Source organism: Ambystoma mexicanum, chromosome 2q (assembly GCF_040938575.1).
Source record: "Ambystoma mexicanum isolate Mex_15411 chromosome 2q, UKY_AmexF1_1, whole genome shotgun sequence".
Taxonomy (NCBI): domain Eukaryota; kingdom Metazoa; phylum Chordata; class Amphibia; order Caudata; family Ambystomatidae; genus Ambystoma; species Ambystoma mexicanum.
Window position 1 is genome coordinate 1,221,302,557 of NC_090924.1, and position 17,103 is coordinate 1,221,319,659.

Here is a 17,103-nt window from a genome sequence, read left to right on the forward strand (position 1 = left end):
TGTAAAATTTGATGAGCAGAATTTTGTAACTAGGGGAGACAGGATCAAGGTGTGGGTTTCTGGTAGGTAGCTTCATTAATCAGGTGGATGTCACACATTGGAGAGTGTGTATATTAGTACGGTGGGCATGAGTTGGAGTGTACTGGAAGCTGGTCAGTGGAGGCCCAGTGGGGTGAAGCACAGGAGTGGTGAGGCGACTCAAAGATGGGTTGGTGAGTGTAGGCAATCGGGGCCTGTGAAGTGAAGGACAGGAATCCACCAGGAAAACAGTATTGGTGGCAGGGCAGTGGATGGGGGAATGTAGTTTGGGAAGGGTAATGCATTTTTTGTACTCATATCAAACAGTGCTGCAGGGTGCTGCAGTATCATGGCTAGAGCCTTTAGGTGAGCTAATGATGACATTGGGAAGGAACATGAGAGAACTGTCAATGGTGGTCTTGCCAAGGGTAGTCATGCTGCTAGGATTGGTGAGATTGGGCCTTAGCTCCTTAGGTAGCTCCTTAGGTATGATCTCTAGGTTGAAGGTGCTGGAGGGTGTTGAGTCAGACTTCACGGGTGACAGTGAGCAACGTGAACCATCATGACGGTTGGGAGCAGGCTCCTTTCTGGCAGTGCAGGGAGTCAAGGTCCTAGAGGCACAGTTGTTGGGGTGCTAAAAAAGATGACAGGGAGAAGGAAGGAAGTGGGTTTAGGTGGCACATAGTCTGTCACCAAGTGGACATGGGGAATTGCGTGCCATTATTTGAGGGCCAAAATAATTGCAAGTAATGCGGCTCATAGTCTGGCTGGTGTGGCAGGACAACATTCATACAGTGAGAGCCAGTGCAAGGGCAAAGGTGGGAGGTGGAGGCTCGAGTTGAAAGTGAGCAGCAGGTTCAGTGTATTGGAGCTCAGACCAACAGTGGGGGGTCTGGCAGGATAACTTTGGGTTTTGCCTAAACATCGGAGGAGGCTGAGTGATGAGCGAATTAACCAGGGCATTTTTGCTCATTGTTGTGATCTTTGGAGGGGTAGCATTAGACAGACTTGGACTACTCTGCATTGTAGAATGGTGAGGGCGGGGTAGTACACTACGCATTCCGGGTAGCGTTAGGGTCCTTGGAGGGGTAGAGATGTGCGGCAAGTTGAAGATTGTACATATTGGAGGCAGTAAGGAACAGGAGAGGGAGGAAGGGGGTCATCGGGCGGAGTAAGTCAAAATAGTCATTCACCTGTGTAAGTGTCTGATTACAATCCATGTACAATGGAATGATCCACTCATTACCTTGAGAGGTGAAGCAAACTCCTTGCAGCACACTCAGATTACCATACAAATCATTTGTGGCATGCTCCTTGGGTGATGGTATTGCATGACGAGAGTCAGAGGGGAAGCAGGTGCGCCTGACCAGCTAGGACAGGCCAACACAAGCATCATGTGCCTTAGGTGAGTGCCTTCGGTCGATGACAGCTCTGCCTTCTGGCTCAGGGGCTCAGAGTAAATTTCCACGGGCAGTAGCCTACCAGAATGCAAGACTGAGGAGGTGGCAGCAGGGCTGGAAGGCCCATGTTATTGCAGCCTGAATTCAGGTCTGTCATCTTTATGTGGATCCTTGCATCATCAGATGTATGCAGGCCAGATGGTATGGCTGCAAGGGGTTCATTGTAGGTCTGCTCTCCTGAGCAGTAGGCCTCTGAATAGGCCAAGACAGGCACTGTGTGTCTTGGCACTAAGTGTTTGTAAATAGGCACTAATATGGTTTAAAATAGTTAGCTACACTGCCTTCCTTTATCCCTATTTGCCTTATGTAATCAGCAAGGCTCAGACCATCACCTGACTCCACATGAGCTGGTGATGGGGCACCAAATGCATACTCCCTTTGCTCCTCACATACAGGCTTATACTGATGCTGTAATGCTTCAACTGTGTTAGGGAAGGAAATGCTTGTATACCTTGGTTGCCAAATTTGATTGGAGAATGGTAAACAATTACAGCAAGATGTTATCCCCTCCGGCAAATTCCCTGTACGAAGATATACATGGTATATTGATTAATGACTATCCGGTATCGGCGGCAAAATTTCAAACTCGTATGAATAAGATTCTATACCCTCTTAATATGACGCAACAAGATTTAGAGGAGCCTCCGGCGGCCATAAAAAAGAGATTCTATTTAAATGCTTAGGCGTTTAACTCTGATGTCATCACAGGATATGTCTCGTTTAAGGAATACGCAAAATCTAGACACACACAAAATACACGTAGAGAGTATATTACTTGCCTTCCATGTAATAAAGTACGTAGCACCTATATGCGGTTAAGATTAGATCTAATACACACAAGATACCACATAAGAAACTGGTATGGTTCCTTTACCAATGTCTCCAAGCTAGCATGTGGGTTCTGTGAGAGACCCGGTGTGTGTGAAACACTGAAGCATCTGTTCATGTTCTGTTCCAGATTTGCAGATCAAAGACTGTTGTGTTTTGGTCATCACATAGGGACCTTGTCCAGTGTAACTGGGGACCTAATATGGATGAGATGCATGTGGGGTAGCAGGCACGTGATTATATTTGCAACAGTGCGCCTGGTAACTATAATTGAAGAAAGCCTTAAGGAAAAGAAATCGACTATACAAAGTTGAAATTGGTAACATTGAGCCTTGGGTCTCTATGTATAGTAGTAAGTTGGCTTTCCCCACTAGCGATGCTTCATTCGAATGGGTATTTGCTATCGAGGAAAATGTGGTCCAGGTGTTGGTATAATATCTCTTGATAGAAAGACACTTATTATGCAGGGTGAAGATCAGTGTGGTTGTCTTTGTTGGTTAAGACACCAAGACTGAGGAGATGGTCACTCTAAGGAAAGGTGTGGCATTGTCACGTAGGAATTGTCCAAACAATCATTCAATTACCTACTCTATAAATTATTTGTTTCTTTTTTTCTTCTTCTCTCCGGCTCTTATTGTTTTTTTAGCTTTTGTTCTGTCCACTACAACTTGGGCCTCATAGGCAATAGGATCTTTTGCACAGAAAGGCTAGAGGATGTATCTTAAGGTAGGAAAAAAACTTCTGGGGAATGTAAAGTTTTTAGGCTGTTAAGGAGTTTGATTTGACTTACAATTGAGTTATAATTATTTAACTTAAGTAATTGTATTGTCATTGGTTATATTATATTTTGGTTTGCATTGGAAATATGTTTTTATAAGTAGTGTATAATGTACACAAATGTACTTAGGTTTGCTTTGCATTGTAAATACTGTTCTTAATACTAGTGTAAAAGTGTAATTGTGAAATAATAAGATGATTTTATTTTAAATGAATGCTGTGAAACACTTATTGTGAAGTTGCATTGTTCGTATTTGTAAAGTTGTTTCACCATCAACAAATAAAAAAAAGAAAAATAGATTTCTTTTTTGAATCTTGCTAGACATTTATCATAGTTGTACATTGAGGCAATACCGTCTCGTTTCCCATTTATGACACTCATTATTTGGCTAAATTCACCTACTTGCAAAACGAATGTGTTTATCGCCATTCTTGGAGTTCAATGCGGAATTTGGAGAAATACCATGAGTTAATTCCTCCTGCATTCATTCCTGCTGTATTTGCTAATAAAGTGAGGAGATACCGCCAGTCAATGTGTATGCCATCTACTTTGCTTCAACACTCATAATTGGGTGGTGGAGAAAAGTGGCCCTAAATTGCGGTTACTTCTGTTACTGCTTCTTTACCATCACTTTTTTTCCGCAACGCTGACCTTGTAGTGAGTCCCATTGTCTACTCTGCTGTTGCCGTTTTGGTCTTATTAGTCCTTTTCATGTCTGCTTCTAAATATGATTTGGCGCAAATGTCCTGCACTGTTTTTCTATTGTTAATTGCTCTTCTGTTTGACCAATCGCGTTTGCACCCGACTGATAGAAAACATCAATGACAAAGAACGACTTCTGCAAAACTAAAATAAATATATAAATACATAGTGCATATATTATATACATATAGTATATATTGCCAAAATTATCTTTAAAGTTTGTTTTCCAAAGTTTGTCTGAAATGTTAACTCCTACACCCCGTTGCTTTATTTCAGTTCGTTGCTTTCTGAATCATTCTCTCTCACAATTCACGTTTATTAACAACATGCAGTTTTAAAACGTACGGTACGATGTTTTTCCATTTAAGATTTGCTGACATGTAACTAAAGCAATTCACATTGCTGTTCTTTGTTGCAATCATGCATTACGTCAATTTTAAGCCATTCTTCTTGTACAAGACTTCACATTTGCAGGTGCAGGAATAGTTTACTTATGTGCCCTATTCTATTGGTTTCAATTGTACAAACAGAGAATGCGACCAGCGAAAATAAATAACAGCTGGAATCATATAACAAACAGGTGGCTCCAATTACTGTAAAATGAACCATGCTTATTATGAAGTAGATATGCTCTCTGTTGCTCTTTTGTCTATTTGCTGAAACAGGCATGTGTGCATGGAGCACATTTCAACAGTTTGCCTGGGGTGTCACAAAGCCGTTTTTAGGTACTGGATCCGCACTCAATTTCTTTACTATTGCATCAACGTGCTTCCTACAGAACACACAAGTAGTGTATAGTATATACAACAGTAACCAAAAAACAGCCTACCTATTGCATATCCTTAAGAGACACGTGAATAGGATGTAAAAACGAAAATCATTTGTTTTCGGAAATTAGTTATGCCGGTGTAGAACATAGTCAAAGATCAAGTTGACCAGTTACAAATGCTTCCTTCATCTTGTTTGTGTCAGGTGGGTCTTGCAACATCCATGATGCTATTATGATCCTTGGTCCTCATAGTGATGCATGCTTAATGTGATCCACCTAGACACCCTATCATTGCTGCCGTATCTCTTGTACAGTCACACACAGAAGAAACCGTTGTGGCTCACAGGGCCAAACACATGTATTTGCAACTAAATCATATTACGTACTGCAGCAAAATATATGTTATCTGGCGACTTGCTGAAAGAAGACCACTAGACAGCAAAACATAAATACCAAGAAGTTATCAAATAAAGAAAACTGTCCAGGAAACGAATCTTAGTAGAGTCATACTCTATTTGCTGGACCACTACTTTCTACAGTATACTATTTCTGTCCTTTCAAACCTCGTTATCTAGCATTTAATCATCTGGAATTCTACTTCCAATCGGCATGAAAGTGATCTTGTAAAAAAGGGTTCTGAATATAGTGCAGGATAACACAGGTTTTTCTGTAATTATGTTGTGCTACAATGCTCCTCATCACAGATCCTATATTTCTCTAGCTTGGGGTCTGGCATGGATTCACATGCTCATGAATATTCCCCGCCGTCAGGCCGGGAATCCTTGGTAAAAGAAAAAACGGTTTCACTTTCACTCACTAATTGTATTTCACCTCTAAACCAATCACTGAGCTCTGGGTCATACTGTCCCCAGCCAATGACTGCCCTCTCCTTAAGCCCCTTCTCTGGGAGCCATCTTCAGAATTTGACTTCACGTTCAAGTGTTGGGAGTCCTTGTGTTTTGCCTTGTGAACTGATCTATTTTTTTTCTCACTTTTTCAGTAAAACAGTTTGATTTTTGTCAAACAGAGCCCGTTTGCTCTTTCTCTACATCGTCCGACAAGCAGCGATCTATTTGTCAGTGAATTGCAACGCCCCTCAAGCGCAAGAATTGTTGAAGTTTCATTGAAGATTCCAGAAGTCCATTGGACCTACTCCACACTCCGGACCATGTCGGAGGAGTAGAAGGAGGCAAGCTCCCTTTTCAAGCTCTGCTCCAGCTGCTGACTGTGGAATGTGTGTGCAGAGGACAAACACCTCCAGTGACTCCACTGTCTCCATTCGGTTCACAAGGAAGCGGATTGCAAAATCTGCCACGGGTTCTCCAACCGAACCGTGAAAGATCGTCAAAGTAGGCTGGCGGCCTGGCACAGCGCCAAGGCCTCTTCCCCATGCGGGAAGCAGGGGCATTCCTCACCCAGTTCCGACCAGTCCGAAGAGCGGGCTTCTAAGTCCTTTGGGGGCACTCCATCCGTGGGAGCCCAAGACAAGGCCAAACACTGCAAATCTGTTTCCGTCAGAGGCACCATGCAAGTAGGTCCCAAGACAGGCAGAGCGTGCTCAACTTCACCATCTGCCTCCATCTCCAGCCATCGCTTCAGCTCCTCCTTGAATAGGAACTTGGATAACAAAGCTGCGGGAAAAGCCAGAGAAGATGAAGGCGCAGGGAAAGATGAATAACCTGCCCCAGAAGGCCCAGGCAGGCTAGGTGAAGACGTTGTTGATAATCGAGTTGGTGGCAACTCTCGAAGAACAAGGGGAAGAACAAGGGGCTGACCCAGTCAAGGTAGCCCAAGCAGAGCCCAGAGTATCCCTGCCCCAGAAATGAGAGGCATCGACCATGCCGGTAGAGATGACACCGGAGAATAGGATGCCATCCCTGAGCCTAAACCCAACTACCCTGGATGCAAAAGGGGGGGGCTCAACCATACTCCAGGGCATGGATATTTCTTCCTCCTCGTACGAGTGAGACCAAGCATCCTTCCACATGATCCAGGAGGATGTGGGGGACGACGACACCAACAGCGAAAATCCCGATGGGGAGGACGACGATGGAGGTGATGATGGCAAACCTGCCAATGATGACGGCGTAGATCCAGTAAGCCAACCCCTCTGAGAGATGTATCAATGGACATCCTTTCGACCCTGCACACCCTGGTGTCGTAGATTCAGAAATTCATGCAGAGGACACTGCTGGCCATGGCCCCTGTGGCCCCGGACCAACCTCTGGCAAAAAAGAGGAAGCAGCACCCTACGCACCCACATCAACCTCCACACATGCCATCCCCACCCAGATACCAGGGGGCAGACACAATGATTGCGGATGTGGACAGTGACATGGACACAGCAGGTGGTTCACCGCAGCCAAGGGCTTCTTCCACGGACGTGTCTATTGCCAATTTACCCTATCCTCTGCCTACCCACATCCCACTAGGTGTCCTCACATAATCACTACCTACACATCCTACTGCTAGGTACCTAGACAATGCGTACCATGCATCTGCCAACTGTCTACACTGTCTTGCTAAGGACTATCCTCAACCTAATCTGCACTCTGAACTCCACCATGACACCCACCTCTCCCGCAACTATGAAGACCACTTGCATCGCGCCTACTCATAACAATCATCCCAGCCAGCCCAACCTAGCCTTCAGACCATGCAGCCTACTTCAAAGAAACCTTAAACTCTGGGCTAGACTCCCTAAAATATTTGAACCTACAGCCAAAACTTTATGCAATCCGACCAGAAACCTAGGCTCAAGTTCCAAAACTAATAACCCCCTCTACAAAGTTACTTCCAACCAACCCACATCCCAGACCAACAAACGACCCACGCAGAATACTAAAATTCCCCCCAAGCACCCTCATAACACCCAGGCTCTGCCTTCGGAAACTACTCAGACTAGCATCAAAGGTGCCCTAATAAACGACCGCTCCATGGTAGCCCATGCCACGGAAATTGCTGACTTACTCCAGTTTGAAAAAATGGATTTCCTCGCCATCACTGAATCCTGGCTTCATTCAGCAGCAGGCCCAGCGATCATGCTTGCCATTCCCGAGGATTATACACTCCTTAGAGTAGATCGAACCAAATCCTGAGTCAGAGGCCTCGCCATAATCGCTAAAACTAGACTAGCCTCACCACGACTCAAAACCTCGATTCTTGTGAATTACTGACAGTCATATTTCCCATCAATAAAACTCAAACCTTGTCCATCCACCTTATTTACAGGCCCCCTAGGATCCTTCGAAGAAGACTTAACTACTATTTTATCTAACAACCTCAAAAACTCCTCACAATTTCTCCTCCTAGGTGATCTTAACCTAGGATTTAATGACCTTCTAGACCACAATGCCTCACAAATTAATGATTACCGTGTGGAACATTAAAGGAAGGACGCTAGATTGGATAGCATAGTACAACTGCCTGGCATCCATCACCTCCATAACAACACAACACTGGTCCGATCACCACTTGATAACCTTCCCTCCATGCCACTACCTACCCCTGATAATAATATTGCTCCGGCCATCCCTACCAGAAATAAAAGAAATATTACAGCAGTAAAACGTATCCCCCCTGACCCTCTCCACCTTGAATTTGCTTCCTATCCATGCTGATCCCTTCGCCCTAGTCGAGGAGTATAACAAAATAATGACCTTGTCCTTAGATACCATAGCACCGCTTAAACTAAGAAAAAGTAAACCTAAACAACATGTAAACACTTGCTTCTCTCTCCATCTGAAATCAATCAGACTAGAAAAACGCACATGTGAACAAAAATGGAGACAAGATCCAACTGCCGCCAATAAAAATAACCTTAGTAAATTAGCCTCTCTCTACAAAAAAGAAATTGTTCTTGCCACACAATCCTCTTTAACACACGTAACTCACAAGCAAACTCAAGTTCTAAAGAATTGTTCACGATACTCAAAGGAATGGAAACTCCTATCCAAGCCCCTGACACTTGTATGAAGGACACAACATGGTGCACCAGCATCCAGAATGCCCTTGCTAATAAGGTAGCAACCCTCCAAGTCAAAATTGTCAATAAAAAAGAAACTCTTGACCTCGCTTCCCAGCCCACCAAACAGTCTTAGCCACTTGTTCCTCTTACTCCGTCACCCTCGCAACAACTCCCCCGTTGCTTCAACTTTAATGAAGTATCCATCTTAGAGGTTGAAAAAGTTATCCTCACCCTCAAACCCTCAAACTGCCAAGGCAACCCCTGCCAAGCTCAAATCATAAAGGACGCTTTGCGCGATCTCTCCCCATTCATCTCTAAACTTATTAACGCCTCCTTCTCAACCGGTACTATTCCCAATAATTTGAAACAGTCTTGGGTTCTACCATTATTTAAAAAACAAACTCTAGACCCTGCAATACCCACCAATTACAGACCAATCACAACAGTCCCCTTCCTCCTTAAATTTCTAGACAAGGTAGCACACCTTCAAATCCAACCATACTTGGAACAGAATCATCTATTAGGAGTACGCCAGTCAGGTTTCAGACCCCAACATGGGACGGAAACTGCTCTGATCGACTTAAAGGCACAAATTGACACGCTGAGAGACAGTGGAAAGGCAGCCTTACTGCTCCTTCTTGACCTCTCAGCTGCGTTTGACCTAGTAGATCATAAAATCCTGTGAAACCACTTGGACTCCGCCGCCCACTTCTCAAAAGAAGCAATAGGTTGGATCCAATCCTTCCTTGACAACAGGACTATGTGGGTCTTTTCACCGGTAGCGGCAGCTGACCCTATGCCCATCACCTGCGGAGTGCCACAGGGTTCCTGCGTGTCCCCTACTCTGTACAACATTTTCACAAAGCCCCTTTTTGATGATCTAGATGGTCTGGGTATCACCTACACCAACTAAGCTGATGATCCCGTTGATGGGAGATTACACCAACGATTTGGCCTTTGTTAACAGAGTGTACCTCATCATCCAGGCACGGATGGCTACTCATGGTCTATGCCTGAATGATGAAAAAACGGAACTCCTCATTCTCGGCACCCCGGCCATCCTTAACAAACTTGACCATAAATACTCCAATTTAGGATAAACAATAACAACATCACAGTAGCCAACGAAGTCAAAACCCTTGTTTTCTACCTCGACTCCTCCTTAACCTTCAAAAAACAAGTTAACGCTATGGCCTCATCTACCGCTTATACATGTAAGTTAATCAGAGCAGCGAAGCCCTTGCTTTCCTCTAACAATTGCATTACCCTTGTGAGAGCCCTTATTTTGTCTAAACTGGACTATTGCAATGCCCTATATATAGAAAGTAATAAATATATTACTAACAAAATTCAGATTCTACAAAATAATGCCCTGAGAGCAGCCCTAAGTATTCCCAAGAACGCTCACATTTCTGATATCAGAAGACACAACAACTGGCTCTCCACTAAAAACAAAATCCTTCTAAAAACAGCTTCGCTGACACACAAATGTCTCCACAATGACACCCCACAATACCTCATTGCTAGATTCACGAGGCCGTCCTCCAACTGCCCCATGGGAACCGCCAAAGCCAACCTCCTAACGGTTCCTGGATTTAGATGCACGAAGACAGGTGGAAACATCTTCCCAGTTAAAGCTGCCCAATATTGGAACTCCTTCCCACCGCCACTTAGGGAAGACCAACCCTACCGTCGCTTTAGATGCAGCCTTATCCTCTGGATCAAGGAAAACAACCTCTGATCACACTTTACACACCGTACAAACGTCCCTTTGTGTCCCTTTGGCCTGGGCTCTACACAGAGTACACACCATGTATTATGTATGGTATATATTGCCTCACCTGCAAAGTGCCTGACCTTACACACTTTGCACATTGTGCACTATGCTCTGTTTTTTACTATTTGATTATGTAACTCAACTGCCTTTAAGTCTCATGTGCTCAAACTGTCTGTACCTGCACAGCAATGTAACCCAAGCTGAACAATCTCTTGATGCGTTTTTGCACCCTAATACCTTCGGGTCTGGTGCACACTACAAATATTAAAACAAACAAGACCTGGCTTTGATGAGAAACCCGGCCACAGTCCTGATCAAGAGGGATCGGCTGGAGAAAAAAAATACTGAGTGCCTGCGTCTGCACCCAAGTGCCTATGTCAACAGCCCTCCCCGGACTCAGTGGTCTCGGTGGCTGCAAGGAAGAAGTCGTCTAACCCCTCATCTTCATCCTGCATCCCTCTGGATAGCGAAGGGAAGAAGTTAGATGCCATGGGAAGAAAAGTAATCTACCCGTCTGCATCAACAGTCAAGGTGGCCAGCGCCCTTGCTATCCTGGCCAGATACGACTGGGAGCTGTGGTATAAGATGTCCCCACTGCTGGAGTTCCTACCCGATGACAAGCAGGGCAAGGGACTTTCCTTCCTCCAGAGGGGGAGGTGGCATCGGACCACGCCATCACAGTAGCCCTGGACATCGTAGACACAGGGTTCCGACAGATGGGGAATGGTGTGAACCCTTATTCGCTTTTAACTGAGGTAGCGCATCATTAAATGGATGGGGATGAAGAATAACTCTTACACCAATAACGGGACCGACTCAGGAAGTTGGCAAGGTAATCTGTATTATTCTCAATTGTCTAAAACAGGGAGTACAACGGACATCAATGGACATCGCACAGCATAAACTCAGCGCATTGTATAAAAAAATCATTTAAATACCAAAGATTCTTTATACGTGACTTCACACTATGTGGCAAACTAAGAAAACCTGCTTGGGAATCTGATAGGTCTACGGGGAACATCTAGGTATACTTTATTTTTTGGATTGGTTAGTGATTGGGTCTCTATAGTCAGGTCGACAATTTATGCCCACCCCTCGTGCAAGTTATTTTCAACATTGGCTTTCTAACTATAGAGATCTTCAGTACGTGGCCCACTATAATTGGTTGGCACGGTTGTACCCTTACGGAATATTTGACTCGCTAGCAGCACGCAAGCTGGTACCACAGTTGTCAGTGGGTGGACTTGACCATGTCTCCCCACCCAATTGGCCCATCATCCATCATCGTTCATTCCTTCTACCATTTGAATTGTCTTTGTACTTGGACTTGCAAAGAATCACTGCTACTGAGAATAGATGGTAGTGTGAGCACATTCTTATCTTCAAGTCTCGTTGCTCCATGCCCAGTTTCTATTTGCATCTACTCCATGTGACAGGAGACCTTGTTTTAGCTCCTTTTTCGTATTTGACAATATTAAATTAATAAAACCTACCACTCGAGGTGTCTTTCCTTCGCACCTTAACAGGGGTTGGTGTCGCTTCTCACGTATTTTGTATCTTCATAGATAGATAACCAGTTCTTGACTGCCCCAACACTTGACACTGGGCCAGGCAGCCTTCTCGATTCTTCCTCAATCTTTAGCTGTTTTTCCTACTGCGCCACACTTTCAGCCCTTCTCTTCATGGGTCCTAGTTTACTAAAGTTGCGACATCGAATATCCAGATTCTATTTAATGATGACACTGCCTGCAGTCTATTCACTATGTATATCCAGCCTTTACAATTATTTAGTTTACTTGCGTTTCAACATCTGTACAGTTATGAAACGGCTTGCATTTTCTGCAGTGGTCTTCACACGTGCAATCTTCATTTCGCACATACAAGTTTACTTGAATCTTTACTTTGTCATCAGAGTCTTTACAGTCTATACATTCTCTTCCTTGGTATCTCTTCTTGGTGAATCATCTTCACTTCATGTGACGTCACCAATCTTCTATTTCACTCATCTTCACGTGACTTCCATCATCTCTCCGGGGGTAAGACTTATAGGGGCTTCTCAGTGGATACCTTGTCTCAAAGATTCTTCACGGTATAGGTATCATTACCAGCATTGTGCATGTTGCAATTTCTGGCATCCAACATATGGGTAAAATAGGGGCTTCTGGTAGAGGCATTTGGCTACTCCTTACAGGTGTCTGCCTCCATCGTTGTGGCTGGCTGAAAGCCATCAACTTTCATCAGGAAGTCTAGACAAGTGTTCCAGACATGTCCTCCGATGGGCACAACCTTTTTGGGAAGGCCATCGACGAGTTGTTGCAGGCCATTAAGACTTACACTGAGATGACCCATGCCTTGGGCACTCTTCAACACTGCCCATCCTTTCGTACCTCTGGCAGGATGTCTGGCAGATCGTCAAAGGGTTTCGGCAGAGGGTCCTCTTCATACCGTCAACCCTCCCGGTCCAGGACCCAGGAGGCCTACAGAGGCCATTCCAAGGCATTCGGTGGAGGTGGCTGACACTGTCATCGCTCCAAACGTGGCACACAGGTCCTGAAGCAAGATTGAACCGGCCAGGATGTCGGGCCTCCACCCATGCACCCCAGTGGAAGGCCGGCTGGCGGACTTCGTCAGTGAGCGGAAGAAGATCTCCACCGACAGATGGGTGCTGGACACACTGTAGAATTCCAGAAGAAGTGTCAATGGAGACCTCAACTCCTGCAGGAAGTACGGGAATGATAAGAAAAGGGGTGATAGAGCTGGTTCCCAAGTGACTGCGGGATCTTCTCCAGATACTTCTTGGTAAAGAAGAAGACTAGGCAATGGAGGCCCATTCTAGACCTGCATCATCTCAACAAATACCTCACGTCCCAAAAATTCAAGGTGGTCACGTTGCAGCACATGCTCGGCCAACTGGAGAAACGAGACTTCTTAACGTTGCTGTATCTGGAGGACGCATATTTCCAGGTCCCTATTTACGAGAAGTGTGGGATATATTTACTACTCAGCAGTACTTCCTCACATCATCCAGCTGCACTTAAACAGATAACAGCTAAATTGCTGCGGCAGCTCATTGGAGCTTCACTGCCACGCATCAAAACTGTGTTTTACAGCTACAAGATGACGGTTGCACCATCTTTCCAAGCACCTATTGGGCAGGATGGAACAGGGGGGCACACTGAGAAAGCTTGCCAGTGTGTTGCTTACATGCACCAAGAAGAACATTGAGAAGCAGCACTGCTTTGCTGTTTGATCCACTTTCCCCTTGAACAAGGAAATATTTGGCCTTTATAATGATGGCGCCCTGACACTATTTCCATCTGTTCAAGATCACACTGCTTTCATCAATGAAGCACTGCCATGCCCACCCATATCCAGATTGTACTCCAACAAAATAGAACATTATCCCTGTATAACAGGCTGTGACAGCCAAATCTGAGCAATCAAAAGAAGCTTTATTTTCAGTCGCACAGGAAAATGCTTGACTTTTGAGTTACAAAATGTAAAATATTAATGTTGCAAAAAAGACTTTGGATCTCTGGGCCTATGTCAATTTCAATGGACCTGTGTCTTAAACAGATTGATATATAAGTGAAACTGACTAGGGCTGCAAAACAATGTGTGAAATTCAGAGAGAAAACCTTTTGAAATGGTCAGCCCAGCAGACTTCACTATGTGTTAAAATGCGCTTTTGTAAATAAGGAAAAATGCCTGTTTTAAAAGTGTAATGTTGAAAGAAGGCCTTGTTTTGGCCTAGCAATATAAAGTTTTTTTTTTTTTTGCTGGTAAATGTATATGGGATATTTTATTGAACAGGCTTGCTTTGGATTTAAAACAAAATAAAATAAAATAAGAAATAAAGACATGGGCTGCCTTCTGAAAACTAGCCACACAGGTTTCTGCCATGGCTGAAGGGATTTTTGGCTGACAACCGGTGTGTAATAACCCCGAAAGTAGGAGCTACAATAGATTCTAGGACACATGGGTGATAATTGCTACCTTGGAAAACTTTCAATGGGCCAGAAGGCCACATATCACAAGCTCATCAGACTTTTGTCTGGGCTGAGGCTTCTTACAATAAAGATTCTGCAACACAGACATGTGAAATAGGAAATCACATGTCCTCGCAATTTCTAGTGGGAGCTTCAAAGCCAACTCAAGAGCAGCCTTGGAACGATGCCCTTATATGGTAAACGATGCTGACCATTTTGACTCTAAAGGCTATTTTATTAATAAACGTTTAAGACTGTTATCTTTGCAACAGGACTTCGCAGGAATGTAAAAAGTTAACAGTTTAAATGTAATTTTGCGTTTTTTAATTTAAGAGGTGTGTTATGCTTGATTTATGCTTGGTTCAACATGGCGCAGGCAAGCAATGCATTCTGGGAGTGCTCGGAGCCATGTTGGATATTTACTTCACTCCGCAATGAAAGGCTGCACACATTATGCTGAAGTGTTAGATTCACAGTGCTGAGACAAACATGCTTTTTCAAACTTGGTATGCAGTCAAGGCCATTTCTGCTGGGAATATGAATGTTGTTATGGCTTGCTACTGTTCTCTGTGGAGCGTGTTTTTAGAGCAGGGAGGCCCTGCATTCCTTGGGGGGGGAGCTCTCGATTGACCCAGCTGGCAACCGGCGGCTGTTCCTCAACTGCGCAGGTGCAATTCCAGAAGGTTCGAGAATTAACTCCCCTTTGTGGAGTTCCTATATATGCGGAAACACAGAGGGGGTCAGGTGAGACTTCAGCCAGAGAAGGACGCTCCGTCTGGCCTTCCTGTGAGCTGTGGCACTCTCGGCCTTGCTGTCCCCGGAGTCTTCCAGCCGCTTCTGGGCGAGATAAGGAATCATATTACGCTCACGGTGATGTATTTCTTTTTCACTTCTTTACTTCTTCTGTGATCTATGTCCATATTAGTTTTATGAGTTATTTCTATGTACCTGTAATCTTTGAATAAATAGCCGTAAAGAGCTGATTATCTTCTAAAGAGTGTGTGGCTGTGAGTCATTGTGTCTGTCTGTTTATGGGTTGAAGTATTTGCTCTATAATTGCATTGGTGATTTATGGTTGTTCCGTGCACCTTTCAGGGGAGAGTAATACATTATGGCGCTGTGCGCAGGGTATTTGTGATGACATGTTCCAAATATTCAAGAATCTGTTTGAACGTAGATAGGCTTCGGCTATCTTGCAAGCGAAAGTAAGTTGTCAGTGAGTGTTGAACTGTGTTAAGCTGTTTTTTTTTTCCTTGCTGGTGTGTGCGTGCTTGTGGGAGTGATTGCAGTGAGAAAAGAAAAAAAAATAGATATAAAGAGGTTTTGTGTCATTTTGCAGTAATGAATAGTTTGTTCAGGAAAAAGAGTGTTCCCGCTGGCAGTGAATGTTCTGATGTTATCATTCCAGGCTGGACTAAGAGTCCATATAATAAATTGGCTCAGGCGTGGGCCTGTGGTGCCGGGCTAAGTGAGACTTGGGATCAAGGATTGGGGGATGCCGATCCAGTTGATGTAATTGCATGCTTGCAACAAGTTTCAGTAGAACGTGGTAAAGAATGTGTGGCATTAGGCAGGCGAGGTTGGGTTCTTTTGCATTCTTATAGGAAAATACATCAGAGGCAAATGGATATGAAAAATGAGGTTTTGAGATTAGAGAGAGAGCTAGCTGCAGAACGGCCGACTGCATTAATGCAGCAGATTCAAATGAAGCTGTTTAAAGATAAGGCCGACACATATCAGGCGGTGGCCGAGAGGGCAGCAGTCAGAGTAGCTCGTTATAAATATAGGAAAAGACGGGGAGGGGTCAGCAAAAGAAAGGTGGCAACTGTAATCGCTACCGCTGGCGCAGACTGGGATCCGGACAAGTGGGATGGTGATATTTTTGATTCCACCAGTCTAGAAAGTAGTTCTGCAGAAGAGTCTGACCCCAAACCAGAGGTGAAACAGAAAACAGTGGCGGTGAAACCTGTTAGAAGGTGGCGAGCTGGACCACACCCGCAGAATCCTGGGGGTGGTATGGTGGATTTAACTACTTTGGAATATTACACACAATAGGAGGTTGGGGAAATTATTACCCGTTTGAGGCAAAAATCAGGGGAAGCTTTATTGACATGGATGGTGAGATTGCTAGATGGGCGTGCTGCAGGGTTGTTGGTAGATTCTACTGATTCACTGCGTTTTTTGCCCCTGTCAATTGACACCAATGTACAGGAAGTCTTAAGAGTAGGACCGCCCCCTGATGCAAATGGTCAAGATATGCAGTTGTCTTTGTTGCACCTGATAGCCCAAGCATGTAACCGTAAATACCCCATTACCACAGACTGGCCTAGTGAAGAAACGAAGTGGTATACATTGGGAGAAGCAATTCAAAAAGTCAGAGAGCATGCTATGAAAGAGGCGATTCACATAGATGCTCCTGATCACATGGGAGCCGTGCCGCTCTCACCTTCAACTCGCAACATGGTGATTACAACTGCGCCACCCGCATACAAAAGTATCATTTTGACTTTACTCGTAGGTATGACGGGCAAGGCTACTGATGAGGTAGCAGATGCCATTAGGCAACTTGCAGATTTGGGAGAGTGGGACAAGAGTGATAATAAGCCACGGGAGAGAGAGGGGTGCAGTGAGAGAAGAACTGAAGGCAGGAGGCAAGATAGCAGAGACTCCCGTGTGTCCCGAAAAGACATGTTTTTGGCTTTGTTAAAAGATGGTGTGCCACATGAAGAAATTGATGGCATTGAAACCAGAATAATGTATGAATTATACAAAAAACGAGGACTTGCAGCAAAAGAGTGCTATAAACAGGTTAAGA